Source organism: Acinonyx jubatus, chromosome E1, assembly GCF_027475565.1.
Source record: "Acinonyx jubatus isolate Ajub_Pintada_27869175 chromosome E1, VMU_Ajub_asm_v1.0, whole genome shotgun sequence".
Classification (NCBI taxonomy): Eukaryota; Metazoa; Chordata; class Mammalia; order Carnivora; family Felidae; genus Acinonyx; species Acinonyx jubatus.
The window spans coordinates 9071143-9081107 of record NC_069397.1 but is presented as its reverse complement, the minus strand read 5'-3'; the positions used below and the strand labels follow the sequence as shown (position 1 = coordinate 9081107).

At 46.2% G+C, this 9965-nt stretch overlaps 2 pseudogenes; one reads left to right on the top strand and one right to left on the bottom strand.

Annotated features, from left to right (window-relative positions):
- Positions 1 to 4869: 4869 nt before the first annotated feature.
- Positions 4870 to 5080, top strand: LOC113596005 (uncharacterized; annotated as a pseudogene).
- A 3792-nt stretch (positions 5081 to 8872) lies between these two features.
- Positions 8873 to 9965, bottom strand: LOC106981416 (mesoderm-specific transcript homolog protein-like; annotated as a pseudogene).

Genomic DNA, 9965 nt, shown 5'->3' with positions numbered 1-9965 from the left:
AATTAACTAGAGAAAACCTGGTGCCAGAGTTCCTACAGGAAGGATGGGCAGACAAGATGTGGGTCTAAAGGTAGAACAACCCAAAGTGCGTTTTCGGGCTTTACTGTGTGTACACATTCACTCTTAAATGTTCTGAGTCCCTCCTAAGGAATCTGATCTGGAGACTCAGATCGGAAAAAGGGATAGAGAGCGTGTTGTTTATAGAGACACAACAAACCCCCATAAAACCCTTGAAAATAAAAGGATAGAAAAACATTCCAGGTGTTCCTGTTGTCTACTACTGTGTTGGCAAACCACCCAAAACTAAATGGTTTTAAAGAACAACCATTTTATTATGCTCATGGATTTCATTGGTAAAGAATTTGGAAGGGGAACAGTGGGCACGGCTCTTCACTGCTCCACTGTGTCTGGGGGCTCAGCAGAGATGATTTGATGGCAGGAAGGGTCCATTTCCAAGATGGCCTCTTCACTTACATGTATTATGGATGGGCTGAGATGGCTTAAGGATGAGCTCAGTTTGGATTTGAACACAGTGGCCTTTTCCATGTGAAGGACTCAGGCTCGTTGGATTTCTTACATGGCGTCTCTGGGCTTCAAGAGCACATGTTCTAGTGAATAAGAAATCTTCATGGCTGATGACGACATAGCTTTGGAAGTCACATAGCATCACTTCTGTTACACATTTGATCAAAGCAGTCATAAGTCTGTGCAAAATCAAGTAGAGGCAAATGTAGATTCCATCTCTTGACGGGAGGAGTGTCATAGAGTCTTAATATTACCACAATAGGCACATTTGAACAAAAAAGAAACTGGGGAGTGTGATGGTCTTTGATGTGTCCACTTGGCTAGGCTACAGTCTCCGGCAAACACGAATTTAGGTGTTGCTGTAACGGTATTCTGTAGATGTGGTTAAAGTCCACAAACTCAGTTGAATTAAGGAGGGGACATTATCTTAGATAACTTGGGTGGGCTTGATTCAATCAGTTGAAAGGCCCTTTTTATTTTATTTAAAAAATTTTTTTAATGTTTATTTATTTTTGAAACAGAGAGAGACAGAGCATGAATGGGGGAGGGGCAGAGAGAGAGGGAGACACGGAACCGGAAGCAGGCTCCAGGCTCTGAGCCATCAGCCCAGAGCCCGACACGGGGCTCGAACTCACGGACTGCGAGATCGTGACCTGAGCTGAAGTCAGACGCTTAACCGACTGAGCCACCCAGGCGCCCCGAAAGGCCCTTTTTAAAAGCAGAATTGAGGTTTCTCTGATGAAGAAACTGTGGACAAAGCTACTAGCTTGCCCTTCCTACGGATTGCCATATGGATTTTTTTAAATGTTTATTTCATTTATTTTGAGAGAGAGAGAACGAAAGAGAACAAGTGGGGGAGGGGCAGAGACAGAGTGAGAGAGACTCCCAAGCAGTCTCCATGCTCAGCGAAGGGCCCGACATGGGAATCTGTCTCACAACCTCAAGATCATGACCTGAGCCGGTAATAAGTCAGATGCTCAACCGACTGAGCCATCCTGGCGCCCCTGCCCTATGGATTTTGATCTTGCCTAGTTGGCCCCCACAATTAAGCCAATCTCTTGTAAAAACAAAATCTCTTAGCATATATGTTCTTGTTCTGTGGCTGAACCCTGACTGATACAGGTAATAATCCCAATAACTGACAAGATGGAATTTTAAACAATCACAAGGGAATACATAAGCATGTTATCCACTTATAGAAAGAAAAATTGACAAAGACGATATAGCCACCATTGAGGTATGTCCCTAACGATAAGGCCTCAAGAGATACTAGCAGTAACTGATAACTGTGGGGCGCAAAACATAAATTAACAACTGAAGCTGGAAACTTTAACACACCCTCTAGAGCCACCGTGCTGGGCTGCCAGGATCCCCTTTCAGGGCTGGGGCACCTGTTCCCTTGGTTGCTAGTGTGTTTGGCTGCCAACAGCTCATGACAAAACACCTCTCTGGGAATTGTCCTGGCTGAACAGAGCTGCCCGTCCCAGGTTTCTCCCCTCCAGAGCAGTCCACACCCAGTGGCGTCACTGCAGGGGTTCGAAGACCTGGTCCCCTTGTTTCGACGTGCAATTTCTCTAAAGGGCCACCCTGGCTTGAGCTCCCCGTAGGATCAGATGAGGCCCCGGTTGCAATCATACAGCATTTCAACTTTTTCCTGGGCCCAGTCCTCCTTACATCACTCCGTTACAGGTTATTTTTCTAGAGAACACTACTTAACAGTACCCCTGTAGAGCCCCGAGACTCAGGATGGGACATTTGGATTGATACAGGCAAACACCTGCAAACACCCATCCCTCTGAATTCTCTGGGCCCGCAAAAGTGGCCCACTCCCTCCAGGCTGGCTTGAAGATGATGCACATAGAGGCTTCTCCTTTGCAATAAAGCCTGTGCCCCTCTGAGGATCTGTCCTTTCCTCCCCTCCTGACCACTAGATCCATTAATAGGGTCAGGTGACCACAAAACCCAACAGGAGAAATTCTGGTCCTGATAAGGTAGGAAAAGGAATATCCTCTGAAGCTGGTGGGTCTGGATCCTGAGGGGGCTGGATCAAGGAGGGCAGAACATATAGCGAGTGCTGGAGAACTTATTGAAAAGGAGCATAGGGGCATCTGGGTGGCTCAGTTGGGTGAGCGTCTGACTTCGACTCAGGTCACGATCTCATGGTTTGTGAGTTCGAGCCCCGCACTCGGCTCTCTGCTGTCAGTGTAGAGCCTGCTTCAGATCCTCTGTTTCCCTCTCTCTCTGCTCCTCTCGTGCCCTCTCTCTCTCAAAAAGAAATAAATATCTTTAAAAAAAGAGAAAAAGAACACATAGAGATATGGTCAATTAATTTTCTTAAATTTTTTTTAACGTTTGTTTATTTTTGAGAGGGAGGGAGACAGAGCACATGTAGGGGAGGGGCAGGAGGAGAGGGAGACACAGAGCCTGAAGCAGGCTCCCGCTGACAGCACAGAGCCCAACGCGGGGCTCGAACCCACAAACCATGAGATCACGACCTGAGCCGAAGTCAGACCTTAATCGACTGAGCCACCCAGGCGCCCTTCAATTAATTTTCGACAAAGCAGCCAAGAATGTACAATGGGGAAAGAACCATCTCTTTAATGGTGTTGGGAAAACTGGACAGCCACATGCAAAAGAATAAAAGTAGGCCACTATTTTATACCATACACAAAAACCAACTCTAAATGGATTAAAGACTTGAACTTAAAACCCATAACCATAAAGTTCCCAGGAGAAAACAGAGACAGTAAGCTCTCTGACATCGGTCTTGGCAATGATTGTTTCTTTTTTTTTTTTGGATTTGATACCAAAATAAAGGCAACAAATGCAAAAATTAACAAGTGGGACTACATCAAACTAGGAAGCTTCTGCACAGCAAAGGAAACCATCAGCAAATTGAAAAGTGAGTGAACGGGAGAAAACACTTGCAAACCATAGATAAGCGGTTGATATCCAAAATATACAAGGAACCAATACAACTCAATAGCAAAGAAACACACACTCCAATTAAAAAAAAATGGGCAGAGGATCTGAATAGACACCTCCCCAAAGAAGACATACAGATGGCCAACAGGTACATGGAAAGATGCTCAACATCACTAATTATCAGGGAAGTGCAAATAAAATCCACAATGAGCTATCACCTCACACCCGTTAGAATGACTATTATCAAAAACACAAGAAATAAATGTTGGCAAAGATGTGGAGAAAAGAGAACCCTGTGCACTGTTGGTGGTGATATGAACTCGTGTGGTCACTATGGAAACAGAACGGAGGTTCCTCAAAAAATGAGAAACAGAACTACCAGCAATTCCACTTCTGGGTATTTACCCAAAGGAAACAAAAGCACTAACTCAAGAAGATATTTACACACCCATGTTCACTGCAGCATTAATTACAAAGGCCAAGACATGGAAGCAACCCAAGAGTCCATCAGCAGATGAATGGATGGAGAAGTTGTGGTGTGTGTGTGTGTGTGTGTGTGTGTGTGTGTACATATATATGTATTCTATAAATACAAAACAATGGAATACTATTAAACCATTAAAAAGAATTTTAAAAAAAACACAAAAGAGGGAAATCTTGCCATTTGAGACAAGATGAATGGACCTTAAGGGCATTATGCTAAGTGAAACAGACAGTGAAAGACAAGTACTATAGGATTTCACTTATATTTGGAATCTCAAAAAAACAAAAACAAAAATCTGAACTCCGAGATACAGAGAACAGATTGGTAAGGGGTGGATTGGGGGTGGGGGTGGGGATGGGCAAAATGGGTGAAGGTTAGACAAAGGCACAGACTTCCAGTTATAACATAAGTCAGTCCTGGGGATGTCATGTATTGCATGGAACCTGTACTTAACAATACTGTGTTGTAGACTTGTAAGTTGCTAAGAGACTAGATCTTAAAAGTTCTCATCACAAGAAAAAGGTTGTACTTATGTCATGATGGATGTTGACTAGATTTATTGTGGTGACCATTTCACAAAATTCACGAATATAGAATCATTATGTCCTACACCTGAAACTAACATAATGCTGTATGTCAATTATATCTCAATTAAAAAAAATAAATAGAATGCCGCTTTCTTTTTTTTTTTAATTTTTTTTTAACATTTATTTATTTTTGAGACAGAGAGAGACAGAGCATGAATGGGGGAGGGACAGAGACAGAGGGAGACACAGAATGGGAAGCAGGCTCCAGGCTCTGAGCCATCAGCCCAGAGCCCGACGTGGGGCTCGAACTCACGGACTGTGAGATGGTGACCTGAGCTGAAGTCGGACGCTTAACCGACTGAGACACCCAGGGGCCCCCAATGCCGCTTTCTTATTAAAAAGAAAACGATCGCTTCTCGGCCTTTTGGCTAAGATCAAGTGTAGTATCTGTTCTTATCAGTTTAAAAAGAAAACGAAAAGGAGCACACTCCTGTGATACAGGATTTAAATACTCTGGCATGAGGCACCTGGGTGGCTCAGTCGGTTGTGTCAGACTTGGGCTCAGGCCATGATCTCATGGTTCATGAGTTTGAGCCCTGCAACGTGGGGCTCACTACTTTCACTGCAGAGCCCCCTTCGGATCCTCCCTCCCCTTCCCCTCCTACAGCGCATGCGCTTTCTCTCTCAAAAATAAATAAAACATTTTTTTAAAAAGTGGAAGGGGAGAGTGCTTTATCTTCAGAGAGTTGTGGGGACAATAGGGTATGGCGTCTCTACAGGCATGAGCCATATGGGCAGACGACAGGGGCTAGTGCTTCATTATATACAATCAAATGCAATAAAAGATGAATGATCAAGAGGTTGAGGTTAATCCAATGTCACAATCTCTTGCCCCACCTCCAGATCCTAGTCAGTGTTCAGACCCAGAACCCGAAGCGGGTTCCGAAGCGTGCTCCGCCGACATAGAGCGAGCTCGAACCCACCCACTGAACGGAGGGATCATGACCTGAGCCAAAGACAGATGCTTAATCTACTGAGCCACCCAGGTGCCTCCCCCCGCCGCCCCTCCCCCTCCCCCCAGGAAAGAATTTCAACCTTATATCCAAAGAAAAAGTTGCAGAATGAAAACAAAAATAGGAACCTAGGAAGGCATGAATAAGACACCGTTTGGGCAAACACTTTATGGAGAAAACTAGTCAACGCTTTTGAGAAACATTAAAGATTATCTAAATAACAGAGACCAAAAAAAATAAAATAATGGAGAGAAAGCCTATATGGTAAAAATTTTAGTGAGCCCTGTTAATTCATAAGAACAACATCAATTATACCCCAAACCTTCTCACCCTCACCCAAAGGCTGTAAACATAAAGTTTTAGGGTAGTGTTACCAGAGTCAGGTTCTTGCGCCCAACGACTGAAACCAGGCCGCTCCCGAATCTAAGGCACTGGCCTGGGCACGCTCTGCTTCAGTAGAGAAAATTCCCACTACACGTCCCATATGCTAATAAGGGGGGGGTGGAGAGAAGAAAATGCCTTGTCTTGATTGGCTGGAAGGGCCTCGTCCTGATTGGTCAGAAGGGCCTCACCCCGATTGGTTGATATTGGCAGGCCACTCAGGCAGCTCATTGGTGATTTTTGGAGCCGAGCCTCCGTTTTAAATCCGGCTTGTGTATGGGCCCGCAACCTGCTTCTCTCTAAGAGGTGGGCTGTTTAGCAGTATTACCCAACATCAAACGCCCCCGATGTGTGATGTTTACCGCTTGGGGATGGTTCCTCTGGTCCCTAACCGTCTCGGTAGGACGGGAGAATGTTTCCCCTAGTGTTTGTCTTTAGGGATTATGTGCCCCGTACTTCAGCAGAGACTTCATATGATGAGATTAGATGGAGGTCTGGTAGAAATGGATGCAGCCTTAACTCAACTCCCAGGAGCACTAGGGCCCAGGGCCGCCTCCCAGGGGGGAAGTGAGAGACCAGGGAGGTGAGGACCCATGGGTGCAAACTGTTTCCCTTCCTCTCCTGAGATGTGAGGTCTGCGCAGTCATGAGACTGAATCAATGCATTTTCTTTCATGCTGTAGGCTGAGGGCGGTGATCCCACTTATAGACGGAGGAAAGGGAGGAGCAGGTGTGTTCCTCCATAACCAGGATTCAGGGGCTGACAGATTCAGCCCGAGACAGGAAAAGGAGAAGAATTAAGATACCTTTTGAGCTCTCACACCCATCCGTGCAGTGATCCCAGCAGTCACGGCATTGAAATTTGTTTTTCTACAAAAGGCTGTTTTATAGGGACTTAAGTTCTAAAGTCAGCTCAAATAGCGACGCTTCCTTTGCAGAAAATCCCTCGAAGTGCCCACAGCGGCAGAGAAGGACCTATTTGCTGGGGGCTCAGCAAGTCTTCCCACTACCCAGGCTCAGTCTGGGGCACCCAGGGGTCCGAACTGCCTGCACCTTGTAAAATTCTTTCTCGTTTTTTCTTCTTGTTTTTTGTTTGCGAGTCATTGTTTGACTTATCTTTCATATAAGTACATCTTATGTCCACAGGTTCATGAGAGTGCCTGCAATGAATGATCAGAAAATCTGGTGAGAATTTTTAAAAACCAGCTTCACTGAGGCATAATTGCCAGGCAGTGAACTTCATGTGCTTAAAATACACAATTTCGGTATTGACGTACGGACATACCTGTGAAGCCATCAGCGCAGTCACCCTCAAATGTTTCCTAGGGACGCTTTTGTAGTCTCTTTCTGTCCCCGTGGCCTCCCCCCCTTCCCCAAGCTACCTCTCATTTGTTTTTCAGTCACTCTTTTTTAAAATAAAAAAAAATTGTTTTAAGGTTTATTTATTTTTGAGAAATAATGACAGAGAAAGTGACAGAGTATGAGTGGGAAAGGGGCCAGAGAGAGAGAGAGAGAGAGAGGGAGGGAGACGCAGAATCCTTAGCAGTCTTCAGGCGCTGAGCTGTCAGCCCAACACGGGGCTCGAACTCGTGAACCTTGAGATCATGACCTGAGCCGAAGTTGGACGCTCAAGTGACTGAGCCACCCAGGTGCCCCTCTTTTTTTAAGAAAAAATATTAATGTTTATCATTGAGAGAGAGACAGAGCACGAGGGGGGAAGGGCAGAGAGAGAGAGGGAGATAGAATCTGAAGCAGACTCTAGGCTCTGAGCGGTCAGCACAGAGCCCCGAGGCGGGGCTCAAACTCACCAACCCTGAGATCCTGACCTGAGCTGAAGTTGGCGATTAACCAACTGAGCCCCCCCCCCCCCCGGGGGCCCCTCAATCATCCTGTTTTGACTAAGACAGTGAAGCTGTGGCTTAAACAAAAGTATTCAGCACTATTTGCTCGCAGGCCTTTCAGAAATTGTTCTTAAAGTTTCTGGAACTTTCCCGTCTGGAAAGTACAGGAATTACTGAGCTGCAAGAGGAAGCTTCTCTAGGACAACCAATGAGACGTTAAGCAGTCATCGTAAAAGGAGTCCATGTACCTTCAGCAGGGTAACTCGGACGATACAACAATCCCCTCCCCCTCCAGCTCAGGAGGGACATGCTTCCAAGCACTGACGTATGAAGAGTCAGACTGTTATTTGCTGTTAGAATTAGCTAATAGCAGTAAATCTCTGGCACGGATGTTACTGGCCCTTAACATCCTGTGATTTTAGGAAATTCTGTACATAGTTTGGATTTAATTCAATATATTCAGAAATTAAACCTGGCGAATGAGGTTCACTACTCTACCAGGATGTCTGTTGGTTTAGTATCCTTAAAAATATGTATATAATGGATGCAGGTAAATCAGAGTCTAAAAATATACTTAGAATATTGCATATTCAAACCCAAACCTAGATCCACAAAATGCCTATAGTTAAAAGCAGCTGAGGGGCGCCTGGGTGGCTCAGTCGGTTAAGCATGGGACTTTGGCTCAGGTCATGAGCTCACAGTTCATGAGTTCGAGCCCCATGTCAGGCTCTGTGCTGACAACTCAGAGCCTGGAGCCTGCTTCCAATTCTGTGTCTCCCTCTCTTTCTGCCCCTCCCCAACTCATGCTCTGTCTCTCTCTCTCTCTCTCTCAAAAATAAACATAAAAAAAAAGGAGCTGATGGAATGAAATCCAAAGTTATGACAAGGGAGACTCACTGTCACTAAACTGTGTTGCTTAGACAACTTACAAAAGCATGTGCCCTTAATGCCATTTGAGGCCGGGTAAGGAGACACCCTCTCCTCACTCTTTACCATAGGATTCCTATCGAGGATGGGCCAGAAATGAACATTTCTAAATATTCCAGAAAAGTCCACAGAATTGTTAAAAAGACTTTTAGGAACGTCCGTCTTTCTGTAGCTGTGAGTAGTAGGGCTCATCAGAATTTTCTTTTTTTCTTTAAAATTTTTTAAAAAAATATTTATTTTGAGAGAGAGACAGAGTATGAGGGGGGGAGGGGCAGAGAGAGAGAAGACACAGAATCTGAAGCAGGTTCCAGGCTCTGAGCTGTCAGCACAGAGCCCGAGTGGGGTTCGAACCCACGAACCGTGAGATCTGACCTAAGCTGAAGTCAGATGCTTAACCAACTGAGCCACCCAAGCGCCCCTCATCAGGATTTTCTAATAGCACACCAAGGCAAGTCCATACCCTGGCTCAGATGTTAGAAGAATGGAGGCGGACTGTCAGGGTCATCCTTAGCCAGAGCATGGGCGGGCTTTTTACTATATGCTCATCACCAGTCTGGGAATCGTGACAGAAGCCAGAGCTCCCACCCAGGGTCTTCTAAAGTTCCTCCTCTGGTGGATGTACTGTAAGAGACCGTCGACAACTAAGTTTCCGTTATTGTGCCAGATCCCTGCCCACATGTCCCACGGCTCACCCTCGGGGGGGGGGGGGCAGGCCCAAAGACTGGGGTGAGACCTCGAGAGAATACAAAGAACACATCGCGCGAGGAAGGGTGAGAGCACACCCCCATCCTGGAGAAGCTGTTGGAGAAGGTGACCCCGGCGAGTCTCAGCAAAGATACCTCCATTTGACAGTCTCTTGATGGTAAGTCCGACGGCTCGATTCTGCCCGAACCTGCAGAGCGACTCCTGAGCAGCGGTATCTCCACAATCAGGAGACAAAAGCTTGACCCTGCGGTTCTGTCGCCCCCAGGGGCCACATCGTGCCTGCACGATGCTGGCCTGCTCAAATATGGAATAGTGATGTGGTCTCCGTTTGTCACTAAAGCCAAAGCTCGAGAAATCAAGGGTGATCACTCGAAACCTTAGGGTGGGACCTTCCAAATCTTGTACCAATCAGAGCTGGATGCTGGAAAGCCACGTAAAAGCACAAGGATCTCAGGACTTCCACCACACCCACAGAGTCTTGGTAGAAGATGCGCAGTCCCTGGCAGGTAAAAATTTGCCTGACGGTCTCCTGGAGTGAAGGGGCAGGCGAAAGCTTGGGGGGTGGGGGGTGGGATATGCGGATAGGCCGCACGCAGGGGCACAGCCAGTAGCCCCACCTGAACCCACCGCTCCCTCAT